Below are 23,371 nucleotides of genomic sequence, written 5' to 3' on the forward strand. Positions count from 1 at the left end.
TATGCACTCAGAGAATTTCAGGCTTTCTTTTAAGACTCCTTTTTTTTTTTTTTTAAACCCTCCTAAGAAGATGTGTAGCTTAGAATGAAGAACATTTCCTTTGAGAGAAAGCTTTAAAGATAGTAATAATCTTAATTAAATAGTCTCTCATATTCAGAAGGGAACAAAATTATAAATGTACATGCAGTTTTCTCAACTGTATGTTCTTTTTAGTGATGTTAATATTTCCCTAGAGATAACAGTAAAGTTTCTTCCTAATTAGGTAGCATTTTATTAAAGTGAATGGAATTTCATGCTAGTTTGAACATAATTTTCAAGAATTAAATAGTAATCATAGTCTCAGATAAAGGGGGTTTTGCTTTCTTCTATGGAAATTATTTGTGCTGGTCAAAAGCTAGTTTTAGGGGCCTCCCTGGAAGCTCAGTGGTAAAGAATCCACCTGCCAATCCAGGAGACACAGGTTCAATTCCTGGTCCAGGAAGACTCCGCGTGCCCCAGAGCAACTAAGCCCATTCTGGTGTTTAGTTGCACTAAGCCTATGAGTCACAACTCTTGAGCTTCTGCTCTAGAGCCTGGGAACTGCCAGTACTGAGCGCACGCACTGCAGTTACAGACGCCTGTGCGTCCTACAGCCTGTGCTCCACGAGAGAAGCCACCACAATGAGAAGCCTGCTCGCTGTAGCTAGAGAGCAGGCCCCAATTTTCAAAACCAGAGGAAAGCCCGCGTAGCAACGAAGACCCAGCACAGCCAAAAATAAATAAATGAATAAGTAAAATTATTTAAAAAACAATAACTAGTTTTAGCATGAAAAAAACAATGAGTTTACTTGTCAAATGAAGGTGATTCAAATCCTCCAAGATTTTGCCAAGCATGACTATATTATTGATGATTCTGCTTATGCCAAGATAGCTATTTTAGGTAAAAATTAGAATAATTCAAACTTCGCAGGAATCTAACTTTTGCAATTGACTGATTGTTTTAATCAAATAAGTCAAAATCATTTACAGATTCAGCCTTAATTAACCTCCAAGGGTGTAGTATGGTGCTGGGGCTTGAGGACTCAGACTGGAAGCAGAAAGACGAGTTCAAACCTGATTCTGTGATTAAAGAAAAAAGAGCCCCCAAAATATGTAAAATTGGAAATGATGGAGATTAAAGTAACTGTGCACATAAACCCACAAAAGTAATAAACGGAAGTGAGAAATATGAATGTACTAACTACCATACAAGATGCTGAAAAGTAATTAAAAAGCTATGATGGAAGAAGACAACAGGACCAGACAGATTTACAAGCAAGTATTTTTTTTTTTCCTTCATTTTTAAAGGATATATAGTGCAAATGTTTTATAAACTAGTTTAGGTCATAGACAATGATCACATGTGAATGCAGATGCAAAATTTCTAAAATATTAGCAAGAATTTATTATTAATCTAAGTGTAGTAAAATCAGTACAGTTTATTCCAAGAATGCAAATATCATTCAGTTCTGGAAATCTATCAGCATGGTCCATTAATCAACAAATTAAAGAAAAAATTAACATATCGATTGAAAAGACATTTGAAAATTTAGCAACTATTCCTAACACAAACAAAACAAAAAACTCTCAATAAAATAAAGATCATTTACCAGAAATGAACACCAAATATTATCCTAAATGGGAAAACAGTAAAATTATTTCAGTTCAAACCAAAAACTAGACAAAAATGCCTACTCTCACCATTACTGTTTAACATTGACTTGGAGGTTCTTGCAAATATAATAAATAAATAAAATGGTAAAAACAGTGGGAAAGCAGAGAAGAAAAATCTCTTTTTCTGAACATATAATTATATACATGAAAAATCCAGGAAGCTGTAATAAAAAACTGTTTAGAATTAATAAGATAATTTGGCTAGGCTTCTAGCTACAAGATAAATATATAAAAATCAGCAAGTTTAATCCATTATAAAAATAAACAACTACAAATGGGATTGTAAAAAAGTAATTAGTAACAACAAAATTATAAAATAAAAAGAAATTAAACAAGAAAGGTACAGGACTTATATGAAGCAAATAATTCATTAGAAGTTGTGTGTCTTATGTAGCCAAGACATGGAAGGAACTTAAGTGTCCATTGACAGAGGAATGGATAAAGAAGATAAGGTATACATATACTGCTGCTGCTGCTAAGTCGCTTCAGTCGTGTCCGACTCTGTGCGACCCCATAGACGGCAGCCCACCAGGCTCCCCCGTCCCTGAGATTCTCCAGGCAAGAACACTGGAGTGGGTTGCCATTTCCTTCTCCAATGCATGAAAGTGAAAAGTGAAAAGTGAAAGTGACGATGCTCAGTCATGTCCGACTCTTCGTGACCCCATGGACTGCAGCCCACCAGGCTCCTCCATCCATGGGATTTTCCAGGCAAGAGTACTGGAGTGGGGTGCCATTGCCTTCTCCGACACATATACTACACATATACAATAGACTATTACTCAGCCATTACAAAGAAAGAAATAATGCCATTTGCAACAACATGCGTGGACCTAGAGGCTGTCATGCTGAATGAAGTAAGCCTGACAGAGGAGGAGAAATCCTGGATGACATCCCTTATATGTGGAATCTAAAAAGAAGTGATAGGAATGAGCTGACTTACAAAACAAAGAGACTCACAGATTTAGAGAATGAAGTCTCTTATGGTTGCCTAGGGAGTGGGGGAAGAATGGAGGAAACCGATAGGAAGGACATGTACATACTGATATATTTAAAATGGATAACCAACAAGGACCTTCTGTATAGCACATGGAACTCTGTTCAATGTTGTGTGGCAGGCTGGATGAGAGGGGAGTTTGAGGGAGAATGGAGACATGTAAATGTATGGCTGAGCCCCTTCGCTGTTCACCCGAAACTATCACAACATGGTTTGTTAACAGGCTATACTCACCAATACAAAATAAAATGTTTAGAAAAAAAAGTTGTGTGTCTTATAGAGGGACATAAAATAAGATATAAACAAATAGAAATACCATGGTTTTGAAAGGGAAGACAATTAAAAGGCTAATTCTTCCAAAATTAATGTATGAATTTAATGCATTTTTAAAAAATGTAATTAGGATTTCAGTGGCTTTGGAGTGAGGAGGATTCAATAAAATGATATGAAAGTTTATATAGAAAAATAAATGCCCAAAGATGACCCAGAAAAATATGATAAAAGGACTACTGAGAAAGGATTTACAAGATGATAGAACATGCTGCTGCTGCTAAGTCGCTTCAGTCACGTCCGACTCTGTGCCACCCCAACATACTATAAATTAAATTCTTTAGTGGCACAGGAATAGATAGTTAGATCAGTAAGATAGAATAAATACTCTAAAAATAGAACCTGGGATGTATAAGCAGCTTCTGTATTAGAAAGCTGATGGTTTAGTTCCCTGGGAAAGGCTTCATTCTATAATGAATGATCTTGGCAAAGCTGACTATCTATTTGGAAGAAAAATTTGGACCCCCTATCTTATGTATATTTTAAAATAAGGATAGATGTAAAAACTAACTATAAAAATTAAACTATAATATCTTGCAAGATACTCTGGGAGGTTTCATTCTTAGATTTTCTGAGAGTTGGATGAAGAAAGATCTTTTAAACCAGAAGCTTAACTGTATTTAACTATATAAAAATTCACACTCTTATATGGCAAAGATATCATGGGCAAAGTAAATAGACGACAAATTTGGAAAGAATAATTATAATGCAAGTGATAGGTAGAAAATTTGTAATGAAAATACACCAAGAACACTTTAACAATGGCAGGGCAAAGATGAACTATCCAATAAAAAATGGCCTAGTCATATAAAGAGGCATTTGTGTGGTAGAACAAATTCAGTTGCCTGTAAATATATGAAAAGGCGCTCAAATTCATTAGAAGTTAGAGAAATGCAAATTAAAATAACAATGAGGTTATTCACTACTTTTACCTGATAGAAAGAGTAGTGCCAGCTACTGGTGGTGAGATACAGAGAAAAAGGTACTTGCACACTTTGCCAAGAGATATATGAATTACATCCGTCGGTTTGTAAAGAGATCTTCTAAAAAAAAAAAAAATCTTTTCTTTAATCTAGCAATCCCTCCTAAAGACTTTCTCTTATACAAATGAACTCATTCTGATTTGGAAGGGTTTCTGTAAGACACTGTGCTTTTTTGTTCTCTCCCTTTGTCTTTTTTGGAGGTGGGTGGCTGCAAAACATTTATTGTTCTCCTTTGGTCCAAGGCTTGGGAGAGGGCTCCAGGGTGGTTAAAAAGCTGCCGAACGGCACAGAGAAGAGCTTCAAGTAGAAGCCCTGACACCAGAGGGGTTCCTCAAAGGCTGCTGGGCTTTGGAGTCTCCTGTCACGTTTGAGGTGAGCCTTTTGAAAACATACTCACCCAGCTCAGCCTGAGTTGGTCAGATGGTTGCCCATCTTCTTGATGAGTTTCACCTGCTCATCTAGGAAGTGGCTCTCCAGGAAGTCACAGAGGTGGGATCTGCCTGGGCAGAACCAAGGGCATGCAGATCCAAAAGGGCCTGGGAAGGATAAGGTTCTTATCCCTGAGAATGCGGCTTCCATAGCATCCTGGGTTTTTCTGCTCACGTTGCCGATGCCTTCTGCATGTCCTAGAAGACGATGTGGCACCATGCTGGTTTTGCATTTCCAAGAGAGGCTCAGCATCCTTGAGCTTCTCCTCCACCAATTCATGGAAGAAGTGACACATGCTGTCCTGAGCCACACTGTCATCACGGAAATAGAAGCCCAGAGAGAGGTAGGTGTAGAAGGTTGGCAGGTGCATATTGACCCAGGTGGTTGACAGCAGCCTTCATTTTGGTGGAATAATTCTCAGGAATCTGGGAGCTCATGGTTGACTGGTAATAAGTTAAATTCAAAAAATGGTGTTGGCTGTTCCTGGAGGCTAAGGAGAGCTGAGTGGTTGGTTCCCAAGGTTGAGACTGGAAGAAAGTTTGGAGGGGGGCTGGAGGATGGAGGATGGGGCATTGCTGGGTCTGTTCTAGTAAAACACCACTGAAGCAAGAGACAGAGCCAGGGACCATCCAGCACACTGTAAACTGTAGGATAACATAAAGTGAGAAAAACAAGATGCCAGAAATGTCAGTCAGTTGGTTCAGTCATTCATTTGTGTCTGACTCTTTGTGACCCCATGTACTGTAGCATGCCAGGCTTTTCTGTCCATCACCAACTCCCAAGCTTGCTCAAACTCATGTCCATCAAGTTGGTGATGCCATCCAACCATCTCATCCTCTGTCATCTCCTTCTCCTCCTGCCTTCAATCTTTCCCAGCATCAGGGTCTTTTCCAGTGAGTCAGTTCTTTGCATGAGGTGGCCAAAGTGTTGGAGTTTCAGCTTCAGTATCAGTCTTTCCAATGAATATTCAGGACTGGTTTCCTTTAGGTTTGACTGGTTGGATCTCCTTGCAGTCCAAGGGACTCTCAAGAGTCTTCTCCAACAACATAGTTCAAAAGCATCAATTCTTTGGCACTCAGTTTTCTTTATGGTCCAACTCTCACATCTATGCATGACTATTGGAAAAACCATAGCTTTGATTAGTCAGACCTTTGTTGGCAAACCAATGTCTGTGCTTTTTAGTATGCTGTCTAGGTTGGTCATAGCTTTTCTTTCAAGGAGCAAGCATCTTTTAATTTCATGGCTGCAGCCACCATCTACAGTGATTTTCAAGCCAAAGAAAATAAAGTCTGTCATTGTTTCCCCATCAAAGGAAACTCAAACTCATGTCCATCAGGTTGGTGATACCAACCATCTCATCCTTTGTCATCCCCTTCTCCTCGTGCCTTCAATCTTTCCCAGCATCAGGGTCTTTTCCAATGAGTCAGTTCTTTGTATCAGGTGGTTCTTTGCATCAGTCAGTTCTTTGCATCATTGTTTCCCTGTCAAAGTCTTCCATTGTTTCCCCATCTATTTTCCATGAAGTGATGGGACCAGATGCCATAATCTTAGCTTTTTGAAAGTTGAGCTTTAAGCCAGCTTTTTCACTTTCCTTTTTCACTTTCATCAGGAGGCTCTTTAGTTCTTCTTCACTTTCTGCCATTAGGGTAATGTCATCTGTATATCTGAGGTTACTGATATTTCTCACAGCAATCTTGATTCCAGCTTGTGCTTCATCCAGCCTGGCATTTCACATGATATACTCTGCATATAAGTTAAATAAACAGGGTGACAATATACAGCCTTGATGTACTCCTTTCCCAATTTGGAACCAGTCCATTGTTCCATGTATAGTTCTAACTGTTGCTTCTTGACCTGCATACAGATTTCTCAGGAGTCAGGTAAGGTGGTCTGATATTCCCATCTCTTCAAAATTTTCCACAGTTTGTTGTAATCCACACAGTCAAAGGTTTTGGCATAGTCAGTAAAGCAGAAGTAGACGCTTTTCTGGAACTCTCTTGCTTTTTGCATGATCCAGCGGATGTTGGCAATTTGATCTCTGGTTCCTCTGCCTTTTCTAAAACCAGCTTGAACATCTGGAAGTTCATGGTTCATGTATTGCTGAAGCCTGGCTTGGAGAATTTTGAACATTACTTTACTAGCATGTGAGATGAGTGCAACTGTGCGGTAGTTCAAGCATTCTTTGGCATTGCCTTTCTTTGGGATTGGAATGAAAACTGACCTTTTCCAGTCCTGTGGCCACTGCTGAGTTTTCCAAATTTGCTGGCATATTGAGAGCAGCACTTTCACAGCATCATCTTCCAGGATTTGAAATAGCTCAACTGGAACTGTATCGCCTCTACTAGCTTTGTTCATAGTGATGCTTCCTAAGGCCCACTTGACTTTGCACTCCAGGATGTCTGGCTCTAGGTGAGTGATAACACCATCACAGTTATCTGGGTCATGAAGATCTTTTTTGTATAGTTCTTCTGTGTATTCTTGCCACCTCTTCTTAATATCTTCTGCTTCTTTTAGGTCCATACCGTTTCTGTCCTATATTGGGCCCATGTTTGCATGAAATGTTCCATGCTCTCTCTAGCCAGAAATGTAGATAATACAAATCCAATTTCTATAAGAGAAACAGTGAAAAGCTTCCCCCAGTGAGAATATGAATGTGACATTATATAAATATGGAGAAATATATGGACAGATTTGTGCTGGGTTATTGACATGAATTTTCTGTGATATCAGATAGAGGGGGCAGTTAATAAGCCAAATATTGCATTAAGAATTTTCTATGGTGTATATTTACTTTTTTCCAGTTAAATTTTAATTTTTCTGAAATTATTTGTATGAAGGTAAATTTTTTTCCATCGAGATTTTTTGACAAAGACTCAACTAATTACCCTTTTTTTTTTTCTACTGAGTTTGACTGGTTATAACTTGTTACTGTGAGTTTTCTTTTTGGTCATTGCTTTTTGTTTGTTTGGTTGGTCTGGGGTGTGTGTGTGTGTGTATGCGTGTGTGTGTGTGTGTGTTTGAGGGCCACATAGCATGTCTTATGGGATTAGTTCCCCTACCAGGGATGGAAACTGATTCCTGAGTCCTAACCACTAGACTACCAGGGAATTTCCAAAGCCATTACTTTTCACAAGTACAATACCCATGGGTCAAATGATCAGATTAACATTTTGTGAAGAAAATTCTACTTTTTCACATAAAATTTTGAGTTCATATTTTATTGTTTTCAATAATACCTAGAAGAAGTGATTCTTTTTTTCGTGGGTAGGTGGGTTATGGACTCAGCATGTGGGATCTTCCCTGACCAGGGACTGAACCTTGGGCCCCTGTGTTGGGAGCACAGAATCTTAATCACTGGACCACCAGGATGTGATTCTCTTAGTCATTTAAAAATCAATAATATATTTTCTTATTTGAAGTTTTTGCCATTGCAGTGTTTGTTTTCGATAGATAATTTCTGCAAGTACTATTTATTATGAATTGGATGTTAGTGATTTTATATTTCATCAGATCTAAATACATAATGGGATGAAAATATCTTTGAGGTCAAAAGTTAGGGTCAAAATGCTCTTCTCTGTGCCTGATGTAAACAAAATACTTAGTAATTACTAATCATTATGATTACTTGAAAGTGTAAATCAGTCCTACTCTATTTAGCCCCTCTATTCTCCACAAGACTTTGTGGTGGAGGTAAGGGAGACAACAGTTTGGGTAGAGCTGGGACTAGGGGTCAACAAGGTAATCTTACCAAGTGAGATGGGTCAAGCCTAAGATCCAGTGGGGATGGGTAGTGCCAAACTGTCGAGGCCTGCTCAGGCTAAAGGGGCATTTGCTACTCAGCTCTAGCTAACTGTGGGTCATGTGTTGCCATAACCTTAGATTTTTAACAATCTGAAAGTCCACATTTTCAGGTGAACTGTGATATTTAAGCATTGGTAGATAATCTGAATTTTATAGAACCCAGTGTGGGTCACATTATGCAGTTTCAGCAGAAGATGCATGGTGTGTACCACTTAAAAAAATAATCATGTATTTATTTGGCTGCAGTGGGTCTTAGTTGCGTCGTGTGGAATCTTTTGTTGCTGTGCACCGGCTCTCTAGTTGGGGCCTGTGGGCTCGATAGTTGTGGCTCACAGGCTTAGTTGCTCTACAGCATGTGGGATCTTAGTCCTCCAAGCAGGGTTTTAACCTGTGTCCCCTGCATTGCGAGGTGCATTCTTAACCACTGGGTCACCAGGGGAGTCCCCACACACAACTTTTTGACTTCAGTGTGGCTCAGCCCAGGGCTGTCCTCATGTTCCCAGTGTTGGAAAATGAGACGTATTGGGAAATGTCTGCCTCTGTCGGAAAAGTCCTTCCTGCTAAGGAAGTTCAAGACCAGTGTGTCCTTGGTCCAGGTCTGAAGGATGGAAATGAAGTGAAGTATGCTGGCAAGGAATATATCTAGTCGCATCCCATTATTTCAGGGCAACCCTTGAAATAACAGCATGGGATGTCGGCTGTTTGGCAGCAGGTGGCAGCATTAGAACAGAGATTGGTCATGTTAGAACCCATGATTGTCTCAATTCCTTCCTATTTGTATATGAAGAAAGGAAGAAATAGATTACCCCAGATGAGTTTTAGAAGAAACAAAGATATTTGCCATATGTTTTCAATTAAAAAAAAAAAAGATTTAAGCTCCTACTAAGTGCCAGTCCCTGTGCTGTGCATTTTCTCAACAGTCATCTTGTTTAAACCTCACAAGGTGTCCTGTGGGCAACTATTAATATTTCTCGCATCTTAAAGATGGGGAAATTGAGTTTTAGAAAGTTAAAGGATCTGAAAGTTGTACTGTTTCTAAGAGGCGAAGCTGGGTCTGGAACTACTAGAACTCTGACTCTTTTCATGGAATCACACCTGTCCCCACCAGCCTTATAGTCGTGTTGCTGTCTCAAATCTGTTGATATTTTGTCTGATTGATGTTCTTAAGAAACTCAAACTGTATTCTGGCACAGAGAAAGCCAGCATGGCAGAGGACATTTGCCTCAGAACCCGGCCAGGTGGTTGTGCCCCAGAGCTGTTGATTGAGAGACGATGGATGCTATTATGGAAAAACACCAGATTTACAGTCTGGAGGATGGATATAGAAATTTGATGTGTTTCTTCATTTTTTTATGTAACAATTCCTGTGACAAGAACAGATTACCTTTTCCCTTTCTTATTATCTAAAGCATTGACATAGAAAATAAACTATCTAAGAAACTGAATATTTCTTGTGACAAATATGAGGGGGGCTGGCTATCATTCCATTTAATTTGGTAATTAAAGCTGGAGGATGTTTGCAATACAGACCTACCCCTGGCTATTTTGTACAGTATCAGATTGTTTGATTAAAATTGATTCATCTCTTGATTTTGTATAAATGGCTTAAATCTATTAAACAATTTGCTAAATAATTTAGATCATCTAACAAAGTTCAGAATTTTTTATGGCTAAGGCAGTATTAGGTAGAGAACAGAGTCTATACTGTCCCTTTCTTCCTGTATGACCTTGTGCAAGTAACTCATTCTTCACTGATAAAGCAGGGGATGGATTGAATGACATCACAGGCTTCTTTGTGCTCTGCTAGTCTATGACTTTCTGAAGTCTCTATGGATTTGTGTGGGAAAAGAACTAAGTCCGCTTTCTTGCAAAGGAGCTCCAGAAGTGGGAACAGGATTAGATAAGCCCTTCCACCTTCAGAGGAATGATCCCAAGTCACTGGCTAGTTAGGAACCAATGCAAAGGAATAGTATTACATGGTATTTATTAAAGAGCACAAGCTTGAAATCAGACAGTCCTGATCCAAATCCTCATCTACTGGTGACTAGCTAGGTGTTTAATCTTGGATAAAATCTGAATCTTGATTTTCTTAGCAAATAGCTGAAGATTTCCTATGAATTTTTTAAAATAATTTTTATTGGAGTATAGTTGATTTACAATGTGTTACTTTCTGCTGTACAGCAAGGTAAATTGGTTATACATATATGTATATTCACTCTTTTTTAGATCCTTTACCCATGTAGGTCATTACAGAATGTTGAGTAAAGTGCCCTGTGCTATACAGTAGGTCCTTATTAGTTATCTGTTTTATATATATTAGTGTGTATATATCAATCCCAATCTCCCAATTTATCCCTCCCCCCTCTCCTTCCTGGTAGCTTTAAGTTTGGGGGCTTCCCAGGTGGGCATTAGTGGTAAAGAACCCTCCTGCCAGTGCAGGAGATGTGGAAGACATGGGCTCAATCCCTGGGTTGGGAAGATCCCCTGGAGGAGGGCGTGACAACCTGCTCCAGGATTCGTGATGGGAGAATCCCATGGACAGAGAAGCCTGGTGGGCTATATAGTCCATAAGGTTGCAAAGAGTCAGACACAACTGAAGCAACTTAGCACGCACACAGCTGTAAGTTTGTTTTCTCTATTTGTGACTCTATTTCTGTTTGGTAAAAATGTTCACTTGTACCATTATTTTTAGATTCCACATTTAAGTGATATTTGTCTTTGTCTGACTTACTTCACTCAATATGACAGTCTCTAAGTCCAACCTGTTGCTGAAAATGACATTATTTTGCTCTTTTTTGTGACTAATATTCCATTGTATGTGTGTACCATGTCTTCTTTATCCATTCCTCTGTCAGTGGATATTTAGGTCGTTTCCATATCCTAGTTATTATAAGTAGTGCTGCGGTGAACATGGGTGTGTGTATCTTTTTGGATTAAGGTTTTCTCTGAGGATATGCCCTGGAGTGGGATTGCTGGGTCATATGGTAGTTGAAGTTTTCCAAAGGACCCACCATACTGTTCTCCATAGTGACTGTACCAACTTACATTCCCACCTACAGGGTAGGGGAGTTCTCTCTTCTCCACATTTCCAGCATTTGTTGTTTGTAGGCTTCTTGTTGAGGCTCGTTCTGTGAGGTGATATCTCTGTAGTTTTGTTGCATTTCTCTAATAATCAGTGATGTTGAACATCTTTTCATGTGCATTTTGGCCACCTGAATGTCTTCTTTGGAGAAATGTCTGTTTAGAGCTTCCACCTATTTTTTGTTTGGGTTGTTCACTTTTTTTTTTTTAATTGAGCTGCATTAACTGTTTGTATTGCTGTTGGTTCTAAATAAGTCGGAATTTATAATGCGACATGGCAGTCATTCAATAAATGGTAACATTTTTCATTAGTAGCTTTTTTTGGTTAAATTATATCACTTGAATATTCATATGTTGAAATGCTAGCTCTCACGACTTCAGAATGTGACCTCATTGGAGATTCAGTCTTTTCAGAAGTAATCAAGTTAAAATTGAGGTCAGTAAGATGGACCCTAATCCAATAGGATTGGTTTGCTTATAAAAAGGGGGAATTTAGTTACAGAGGCATACATTGAGGATGGGTGATATACAGATACATCTTTGCCTAGAAGACAGTTGTGGAACTTATCCTTCCCTCACAGACCTCAGAATAAACCCACCCTGTTGACACCTGGATCTTGGACTTCCAGCCTCTAGAAATAAGAGCCAATAAATTATTGCTGTTTATTCAGTCTGTGGTGATTGGTAAGCAGCCCTAGTACACAAATACAGTTATTTTCACTCCGATTGCCATTCCACTGCCGTCTTCCCCCATTCTGAGGGCACCTTGCATCACACCTACCCAAGAACAAATATTTTTGTTGTGGCTTTGTGTTCATAGCCTCAGCTGTTCCAAATGGTCAGCCAGTCTTCAGGATCATATGGAAATAGTTCACATTTATTGGTACATTTCAAGTACTTTATATGCATTCCATCATCACATAAACCGTGACAACTCTCTGAGAAAGATATTATTTCCACCATTTTGCACATTGGAAATGGAGTCATAGATATGTTAAGTAAATTATCCCAAAGTCATACATCTGAAGAGTCATAGAGCCAGGGCTTGGATAGACCAGGACACTCTGACCCCAGAGTCCTTGCCCTTAAAACTTAAGTGCATGTTAACTGCCATGCAGTAAAGCCTGGAGATGACAAGGCTTAAAATAAATGTGAATGGCCACATTTCATCAGCAGGACCCCTGGAAGCAGAACAGAAGAGAGAGCTCTATGTCCTCAGCATCAGCCTCTGAGGATCTCTCTCATCATATCATATCTTTGGAACATGCTAGATACAGTGGTGCCTACTGCCAGGAAATCATCAAATCTGCTTAGGGGCTCTGTTGACCAGAGCCCATGGCTGTAGCTTTCATTTTAGGCCCAGATCCCTTATCTTTCAGCCCTCCCAAAGCTGCCATTGATGAACTTTTTGGACTTTTGCCCAAGGATCTTTTGCAGAAAACCGCTATGGAGAAGCAGAAAGCCATAGTGGTTAAGAGTGCAGGTTCTGGTATCAAATACCTGGGTTTGGACCCTGGCTCTGTTAATTATAGCTTGGGTAAGCCTAGGTGATTCATTCAGGCTTTAATCTTCACCTATAAAATGAGGATGACAATAGTACTTATCTCACAGGGTTGTTATTGTTGGGGGAATTATTGATATGTAAGTACATTTAAGACCAACATATGCTGACCAACACACTTAATACATCTTGGCTATTATTACAGTTTCAATGGAATGGGATGGAGGACTATAATGGTAACTGCCTCAGACTGCATCTATTTCAGAAGAAGGATTGGTTATACACAGGCTATCATAATACATTTATAAAATTTCAATATCTTGCCATCCATATTGCAATAAAAATACAGAGCTTCCTGTGTATATAAGTTCTTTTTAGGAATTTTGCAATTTGGTAGAAAATGTCCATGACACATAATAAATATTTGTTTGATGAATGAATGACACATGAGGCCCTGGAATTGCAGGAGGGAGGGGAACACAGAGAGATGCCTGGGAGGCTATGATATGAGTTAGAGTCAAATGTCCAAATCCCCAGTTCTAAAGGATGAGGTGAATTCTTATTCACCCAAAACAGCAGGTAGAGAAGTGGACATCTCAAGAATCTCAGCGATGTTGGTGGTGAAGATCCTGGGGCTAGGGCTGGGCTGAGCTGGAGGAAGCAGGGCTGGGAGGAGCAGTGAAAAGAGGGAGGAGCCGTGGCCACTGGGTCCCAGTGGGAACTGAAGAGAAATCCACGGACCAGGACATCAGCCCTGGTCAGAAAGACTGCTCTGTGGGAACTGGAGGAGGCCCTGTCACTCCCAGGGTCTCTGGAGACAGACCTGGGGGCAACAGAAGCACTTCAGACCCTGATGGCCATGTGGGTCAAGCCTGCCTCCTATGTGCTGACCGCAGGTCTTCATTGCTGGCAACTAGGAGGGGTCGGACCCCAGCCTGAGAGCAAGTGGCAAGAACTGGCCTCCAGCTTACAAGCTGTAAGACATGGAAACTACAGCCGATCCCAGTGAGAACGGGCCTCCCACTCAGCCTGAAACTTGAGCTGTGAACCTTTTGCCTCCTAGAACTTGTTAAGTGAAGTTGATTGACGGCCTTCTAGAAGAAATGGAAAGATTTGCACCGTGTTTGTCGGTTGTGTCAAGTGTAGGTTCTTATCATCTCTTTTGGAGAGTAATGTGATATTGTCAAAATTTAAAGGATGTTCATTTCAATGTTGTCTGTAGCAGTGAGAAAGGGGAATGCTGTAAATGCCATTAACAGAGGACCAGTTAAATAAATAATCATATCTCTGTACTATGGAATAATGTGCATTAATCGGAGATGATGATGTAAACCCTTATGCACAGATGTGGAAAGATGATCACATTATATTAAATAAAAAATGTTTCAGAAGAGTGAATCAGTGTTATCTAGTATGTGTAGAAAAGAATTATATGCGTAAAATATATATGTTGAGCAGTACATGGAACGCATTTGAAAGGACACAAGCCAAATGAACAATGGCTAATTCTAGAAAGAGGGCTTTATGGGAGATGGAAGGGAGAGGAAAAGAACAGAGAATTTCACTTTATCCTTGATTTTTTGTACTCTGTGCTTGTATTGTTTTATTTTACAATGAGTATTTATTGCATGCTATTTTTAAAACAATGTAAAAAGGAATCTCAAAATAAAACCAAAGTCTGTTATATTAGTATCTGGGGTTTTACATATTCTTGGCTGTCTTCAGGTTTGGAACAAGTTGCTTGTTTTGATTAAATGATATTATGTGGCTTTTTGCTGACTCCAGGATCCTATAGAGAGGCTGCAGTGGGGTTGGAATCATCAAGAGGCTACCAAGGCAGTCCTAGGGGACTGCTTGGGGTAATGTGGGCAGGAGAGAGGCTTCCTCTAGGGTTTGAAGGCCATTTATTGGGCACCGTGCAGGCCATGAAATGGGCATTTGTTGGACTGTAGGCATTATGCGTAGCACCATGTTGGACGTCTCACTGGGTGCTGCTCAGAGCATTTCAGGGGGAGTTGGGCAGAGCATGGCATAGAACCCTTGAACAGTGTTGCCCAGGCTGCAGCACATTATACCTTGTTTTTATTATTTATTCACTAAGTCCTGTCTGACTCTTCTGTGACGCTATGGACTGTAGCCCACCAGGCTCTTCTGTCCATGGGATTTCCCAGGCAAGCCTGCAGAGTGCGTTGCCATTTCCTTCTCCAGGGGACCTTCTTGACCCAGGGATCGAACCTGCATCACTTGCACTGCAGGCAAATTCTTTACCACTCAGCCACAGGACAAATACTGCAAGGAGCACTTGACTAGGTTACACGAAGCTTTAGTGGAATCCTTTTATTTATTTTTAGCTGTGCTGGTTTTCACTGCTGCACGTATGCTTGCTCTAGCTGGGGCTACTCCTCACTGCAGGGCTTGGGCTTCTCATTGTGGTGGCTTCTCTTGTTGCAGAGCATGGGCTCTGAGGCATGCGATCTGAGTAGTTGTGGTGCAGGGGCATTTGTTGTTCTGCAGCATGTAGGATCTAGGCTTTGATCCTAGGCCAGGGATCAAACCTGTGTCCCCTGCATCAGCAGGTGGATTCTTACCCACTGGACCACGAGGGAAGTCCCTAGATGGAATCGTTTGTGTGCCCCTGTGTTGGACAATCTATAGCACTCTTACTGGAATGTGACTTTCAGTGTCACAATTGGCAGCATGCAGAACTCTGAACTGATCCTTAGGAAGAGCACCTTCCTGAGTACTTTCATGACCCCGATTGTGGATAGAACTGGGTAGCTGCAGAGTTTAATTCTTGCATCCGGCACCTCTCAATAGTCCTTTGAGAAACAGAGCGCGTGCTGTGGAGGAATCTCAGCTACAAGTCCACCAGGGAAACATGTCTTTTCCACCAGGGCTCCTTGAGCTAGCTGTAGCAGTGAGGAAGGCAGGCCAGAGACTGGGGAAGGGAGGAGAACCATCACACTCCCCACCTTCTCTGGCTTTTGGAGAGGTTGCAAGGGTTTGAAAGGGTCAGTTTGCCATGTGAAACTCCAGATCAACAGAAGTCCCTGTCAATAGTACAAAGACTTCTGAGGCTAACATGAAGTGAAGGCAAACATTCCCAAAGTGCCTGAAAGAGCGGCGAAGCTCTGAGAGCGGCCCTGTGTAAAATTCATGTAACATACAATGAATGAGTCTCCATTTTAAAGTGTAAATTCAGTGGCACTTAGTAATTCACTAGTTGTACCACCAGGCACTCTGCTGCTTAGTAGTGACCACTGCCAGGGGGTGTGTCTGAAGCCCCCACTTTCATGGGTGGCCTTAGTGCCCATGACTTCCTACATAAAAGACAGTAAAGCCAAATCAAGTATCTCAAGTAACCCCCCTCTCCCCCGCAGCTCTTTATGAGAGTTTCTATACCATCAATGCCAAGAACAAGGCCAGTTGAGTTGGGAGGTTAGGTGACTGGCTGGGTTACCAGCTAAGAGATGATTCCATGGATTTCAGATTCACAGAGACTCAGTTTTTCCTAAGCAACCTAGAAATGACCATATTTCATGGACCTGTAGGGTCACTTGAGAATGATCAAACAGAATATTGTGTCTTTTGAATTCAGGGCACCCAATCGAGGGGTGGACTTTACCCTTTGTAACACCAAAATGCTTTGGGGTAATTTTGGATCATCTGGGGTACCTTTGTCTACCATGATTGAGAAACATAGATGTCTGTGCTTGGGAACTCTTAACTAAGGAGGGACTCAAACCTTTTTCCAGATCTTTTAATTTGAACTGAGAAGAAAATGTTGGTCCATCATGGAATGTTGGCTCATATTCTACTCGACTCAGGTAGCTGACTGCCCCAGATATGCTGAGTGGGTTTTCATTTCCTTAGTCTAGTCTCCTTGAATTCTCTTTCCCAGTGGCTTTTTAAAATAGAGGTAAAATCCACATAACGTACAATGAATGTGTCTCCATTTTAAAGTGTAAATTCAGTGGCACTTAGTAATTCATTAGTTGTACCACCATCTCCATCTAGTTCCAAGACATTTTCATCATCCCCAAGGAAACCCTGTATTCATGAAGCAATTGCCCACCATTCCCTTCTCCCCCAGCACCTGGCAACCACTGGGTTTCTCTGTCAATAGATTTACTGGTTCTGGATGTTTATATAAAAGGAGTTAATATGTGACATTTGTGCCTGGCTTCTTTTACTTAGTGCAATAATTGAGGTTCATCTACAGTGTCCTAATAGCTTTGTTAGGGACAATGTGTGGTATGAAAAGAATTTAGCATTAAGGTTCAGACAGACCTAGGCTTTAGCTTTGGCTCAGTCATTTTAGAGCTGCGTGTCCTGGGAAAGCTATTTACTCTTTCTGAGCTTCTGTCCTCCTCATTGATGAAATGAGAATAATAATCCCTACCTGAATTACAGTTGTGAGGATTGAGAGAAAATATGTATGAAATGACCTGGTCTTGTACCTGGCACACTCTTTAATTATTAGAAGAAAAGAAATGACCTTCCACGTGAGTGTCTGTGGTGCCTGACATGCTAATTCTTTCCATTGCCCCCTCATCTATGCCCCCCCGCCTTACACGGCAGCAGCTCTTTTCTCAGATTCCTTATAACCTCTCTTCCTTTTATCTAAATAATTTACTTTGATTTGAGAATTCACTTCCTTGTTCCTTTGTCAAGTAGGTTCTTTTTTTTCTTTTTCTTTTTTCTATGACCAGACTGCATGTTTTCTTGAGGTCAGAAGCAGTTTTCTTCTAGCAAACACATGGTCTAGATTTTCCAGACCAAGCTCATCTTTAAATATTCTGTTATGTAGACCCTACAAACACTGGGATATCATGGAAAATCCAGTTTGGCATCCAAGCCATGTGTCCCAGATTGCTCTGGTATGTAGAATTGGCCCGATCTTCTTCAGCCTCTGTTTGTACAATACAGTCCTTTAAAAAAAAAACCAGATATAATTGATGTCTAACATTATAGTCTTTTCAGGTGGTGATCCCTCTCAGTGTTTGGTGAGAGTTTCAGTTGCTCAGAAATACCACATCAGGCCCCCACTGCCCACATAGAAATGGAATGGCGGCAGGTGAGCCTCCATCCTAATTATCTGGCTGTAATTGAAAGGAGCAAGCTGGCATTCTCCGGAAGGAGCGTCTTCAAAAGCACTTGCTGCAGAAGCTAAAGTCCAAATTAAAATTGATTCACATCCGCATAGAAGCATCAGCTATTAGAGAGTCGGTTCTGAAATGGCATGCATTACCAGAGAATGAGGTCAGGGGTGGGCAAGAAAAATGGTTTTTGGAGTTTCAGCGTAAGTTAGACCCAGAGCTGAATTTATATGTTGGGTTTTTATTACGTATAAAATGTAAAACATCCAGTGTCCATTTAATGTTGTTGACTTTTTTTTTAAATAGGAAGTTGGTACTGAGAGAAAGAATGAAAACAGAAACCAAGAGTAAGAAGCATTTATGAAGGTGACAAATTCCTGGAGCAGCTTTTTAAAACCTTTTTTTTTTTGGTCACAGAGCCCTTTGAGGATGTGGTATAGGAGAGGTGGTACAGCAGGTCCTGTAACTGGCTAGCTGAGGTATCACTGTCTGAATATATATTTGATCCCTCTCACTGGAGTGCATCTGCCCTTGAGGGCAGGAACAATGTCTTATTCATCTTTGTGGCCTTACTGTTGAGCACAGATGGCTCCCATTTTAGTGGAAGTCTTAACTTGGTGACCTTCGTTGAGTTTCAAGGGAGCCTATAAATTTTCCCAAAATGATATGCCAAACTTTGTGTATCTGCTCTTATCCTCCTTTGTCTCTCATTTCTGAGCCAGTAGCAGTAGCTACCAAGCTGGTGACCTGTTGTTAATTTCTCCATCCTTCCCATGCATGAACTTTGATCTTCATAAAGCTTCTTCATCCTGGGAAGGATCAGATCATTCCTCTCTTGAGAAACCTGCCATGGGGTTTTTCCAGTTCCTCCAGAATGAAAACCCAACTTCTTCCCACAACTCTAAAGGCCTTGTGGGTCATTATATAGTTCAGCTTCATGTTCTATTCCACCTGCTATGAACTCTGCTCTTTATTAATACTGAGCCCTTCATTGTTCCCTAAGTAAAGCTTACACTTCCAAGTTTTCCTGCCTGGCTCATTCTGCAACCCCCTCCTGGAATGCCACTTCCCTTATTATCTATTAAATCCTTCTTATCCTGAAAGAACGAGGTCAAATACCTCCTCTGTGAAACTCTCCCCAATTCAGTAAGTCAGAATTAATGAGTACTTCTTTTTTTTTTTTTCCTGACTGTGCTACATGGCTTGTGGGATCTCAGTTCCCTAACCAGGGATTGAACCCAGGGCCGTGACAGTGAAGTGTCAAATCCTAGCCACGAGACCACCAGAGAACCCCCGTGAGTACTTTTTGAACCTATATTTAGCACTTAGTCTCTCCTACCTTATAAATGTGTTATTTCCCATGTTATATTCCTCAAAAGACCCTGATTTTTTGAGGCAGAGGTGCATCAAATTTATCTCTGGAATCCCTGCTGGGGAAACGGCTCACTGCTAAGTCACTTCAGTCGTGTCCGACTCTGTGTGACCCCATAGATGGCAGCCCACCAGGCTCCGCTGTCCCTGGGATTCTCCAGGCAAGAACACTGAAGTGGGTTGCCATTTCCTTCTCCAGTGCATGGAAGTGAAAAGTGAAACTGAAGTCGCTCAGTCGTGCCCGACTCTTAGCGACCCCATGGATGGCAGCCTACCAGGCTCCTCCGTCCATGGCATTTTCCAGGCAAGAGTACTGGAGTGGGTTGCCATTGCCTTCCCCAAAATGGCTCACTAGGGATTTTATTTGTGCATTTTTTCCTCTTCTTCAGTGGGAGGGTTGCAGAAGGCCACCTGTGACTCTCTGAGGCACCATTCCTTAGCAGGGTGGCACTGGAATCCCTTGGAGGGTCCCCCTGAGAAAGGCAAAGCCCCCTGAAATCATTCAAGGTAGATTTTGTTAGAAGAGTAAGGGAAAAGGTCTTAACACAGCCCTGTGTGTGAGGATTTGAAATAATACCTGCTGAGCTCTGGAAGACAGGTCCCAGGAAGGAAGAGAGTTAATTCTGGGTCCAAGAGGTGGGAAACCCCAGAACCCATCCCAGAGCAGCTCATTCCTAATCAGGGCTGCAAACAGAAAGACATGCTACGTAAGGATGGTGTCTACACTGGTGCAGGAGCAGAAGGCCCACCTCCACCTCTGAGCTCCAGCCAGGCTTCAGGAGGGCGCCCTGCGCCTGGAGGCACAGCACTTTGCCCTACTGGAGGCCCTCCTCTGCTGAGCTTCCAGGCTCTCCATGCCCAGAAGCAAGAGCATTCCTTCATTATGGCTTCCACATCCATGCAGAACTGGGAAAAGGGAAAAGGTTTGCCTGAGGGTCCCGAGGGTTCAGCTGGGCCCTTTAGGTTAGCTTCTGGTGGAGAGGACACACCCTGAAACACATGGGTGCTACAGGAGCTGAGGACTTGAAGCCACCTCTGTGGGCAGAAGGGAACTCCTCAACAGGAACTTCTGCTCAGCCACCAGTGCCCCTCCCTGAAGTTGAAACAGTGAGGTCAGCCTGGGTGGTCTGCCCTTCTAAGCTCTAAAGACTGCTAGGAACATTATAGGGAAATATGGTCTTGGAATTTATGCTGTTGTTGTCAGAGTGGACCTGGGGCATTCTAGTTGGACCCCAAAGAGGATGAAAGAATCTCCTGCTACATCTGTATCTCTAGCATTTGGGGCTTTGTCCACAGTGATGCTTGCAGAATTAAGTAAAATCCAAATGCTTCTTAGCTGGCTGTGAATATTGATTCTGCTATGCAAACGTTTCATCCTCTTCTCCACAATACTAAATGCCACTGTTTTGGTCCCTCTCCAAGGTCTCTGTCTCTAAGCTCTTAATTAAAAAAAAGAAGGAGTAATTATTAAAGTTATTAAAATATGGAATATTGCAAAGGAGCGGATTAGAAGTCTTCATGCTAATCCAAACAAATCATGCTAATGTTACTTTGATTCTAGCAAACCCAAACCCACAGAGGAAGATAAAAGCTAAGGCTTGTTTTTTAAGTGGAGGTTTTAGCCTACTTGCTAAGCCAGGATTCATCACACATTCACTGGGAGCTGCAAAGGAGAAACTGGAGGAGATGAAATGAAGAAAGATGTGAACACGATAGAAAAGATGACATGGGTAAGGAGGAGAGCTGTGCCAAGACAGCCAACCAAGCCAAGACAGTAGCTGTGATTCATCAAGCTCTTCCCTCAGCTGGGGGCTATGGGTACAAGCAGTGCCCCCCGCCCCCTTCCCAAATGCAGACTTCAGCAACTGCGTTTTGAAGATGATTGCTCCGTCCATCCTAGACATGTCTGCAGATTTATTAGCTACTGGACATGGTCAATCATCATAAAGAAGGATGCACACTTCAGCCAGCATACTAGACATATCGTTGTCCGGGAACCTACCTTGGCTTGGAAAGTCCCCACATGCCTCTCAGATTCAACATACGCCAGAGGAGCTGAAAACTTAAATGCTGTTTCTACTAAGACTGAGTCTCCGTCGATAGAGCCACCACTCACTCGGTCCTCCAGGTTGATAATAGAGAGTCCTCTTTGGTGCTCCACCTCGTCCCTCTTTTGATTGCTAACCAATGTCTTTTGGTTGCTAAGAACTGATGATACAAACTCAGAAATATCCCCTACCTTCTTTTTTGAATTTTAATTTGTTTGGCTGTGTCGTTTCTTAGCTGTGGCATGAAGGCTTAGTTACTCCACGGCATATGGGATCTTAGTTTCCCAATCAGGGGTTGAGCCCCTGTCCCCTGCACTGGAAGGCAGATTCTTAACCACTGGACCACCAGGAAAGTCCCCTGTCCTGGCCTTTCCTCCTCCTTACCTTTAGCACTACTGCTCTCATTCGAGTCTCTCTGATCTTTTCCTGTCCTGCTTCTCCAATCTCTTCTCCCCCTTTCCCGCTCTACCATGTTTCAGTCAACCCCAGCTTCTTGCCATTCCTCTCTCCATGCCTTTGCACACGTATCATTCCTATCCCTCCCTTGACCACCTGCAAACGCTTCCCTATCCTTCAAGACCTCTAGAGGTCACCTTCTCTGACTGTCCAGGGCTGGTTCCCACAGAGCTCTGGGCACTGTGCCATCAGGCTCCTGGCCCATGCCACTGCCACAGTGGACAGTCTGTCTCCCTTGGTAGCCAGGGACTCTGCATTCCATGGTGACTGATCCCAGGAGCCTTGCAGAGTGCTTGCTTGCACACAGTACCACTCAACTTGCCTTTATTCCTTTTCTTTATTTGGCTGTGCTGAATTTTAGTTGTGGCCTGTGAGGTCTTTCAGTTGCAGCATTCAAGCTCTTAGTTTCAGCATGTGGGATCTAGTTCCCTGACCAAGGATTGAACCTGGTTCCCCTGCATTGGGAGCTCAAAGTCTAAGCCACTGGGCCACCAGGGAAGTCCCAGCATGCCTTTATTGACAGAACATTGATCCTGGAGAGTGATGTCTGAGGAGGCAAGAGTCACAGTTCTGAAGGGAAGGAGAGGATAAAGAAGTTGCATTTGACGATGTTAGCTTGGTGGAATTTGACTGTATTTCATAAAAAGATCTCAGTGGTGTTAAAAAGCATTACCATAGTTAGAACTTGAAAGACTTGAAATAAACATTTCAGTTTAGAAGAACTACCACTTATTGAACAGTGCGCAGACAATGTATCCGGCCTATTTTATATTTAAACCTAACGACTCTACATGTTAGGTATATTTACCCCTATTTTATAGATGAAGGAATTGAGGCTCAGAGAGGTTAAGTAATTCATCCATGGTCACGCAAATGTACAGGGAGTGGAATACGAATTTTCTAAGATCTGGAACGCAGATATGATTCTAAAACCTGGTCTCTTTGTACAAACCTTTACTTACCGTGGAAATATACTACCTCTTCAAGACCTGTGTATGAATCCATCACATCTTCAGCTTTCCCTCATCAGAAATATTATAGGATGAATAATACTTGATAAAATGGACTGAGGTTTGTGTCAATCTGCCCCCTTTCCTTTCCTTCTCTTCTGATTGGTACCAAGATAGGGAAAAAAAAAAAAAAAAAAAAAAAGACCCCAAAGGAGTGGGCCAAATACAGCCAGAAAGAGAAGCAAAATGCCCAAGTAACCCACAAATGACTAGCAGTGTCTCCTTTTGTACCTTCAATGTGCTTTCCAAAGACATTTCTCTGTTTATTTCTGGTAACCATGCTGGGGATACATACTATGGCTCATTTTCTAGGTGAGAAACTGAGGCTTGGGAAAATTAAGGGGTTAGACTATGTTGGAACAACTGCTAAAAGGCAGAGCTAGAATTGACACTCGGTGTTCATTTTCCCAAACCCACTTTTGTTCCCCTGCACCAGGTGTGCCCAGACCCCAGCTCACAGCTCAGCACATAGCAACCAATTATATTTGAATACATGAACGATAATAAGAATAATCCATTTTTTATTGAGTTTACAATGTGATAGTCTACAAAGTGCTTTGCATAAATCACATTTTT

General features: G+C 41.6%; 1 pseudogene; it reads right to left on the reverse strand.

Moving 5' to 3' along the window:
- Positions 1–4,298: 4,298 nt before the first annotated feature.
- LOC120875868 lies at positions 4,299–4,865 on the reverse strand (annotated as a pseudogene).
- Positions 4,866–23,371: the final 18,506 nt, after the last annotated feature.

Source organism: Oryx dammah, unplaced genomic scaffold (genome assembly GCF_014754425.2).
Source record: "Oryx dammah isolate SB20612 unplaced genomic scaffold, SCBI_Odam_1.1 HiC_scaffold_17, whole genome shotgun sequence".
NCBI classification, from domain to species: domain Eukaryota; kingdom Metazoa; phylum Chordata; class Mammalia; order Artiodactyla; family Bovidae; genus Oryx; species Oryx dammah.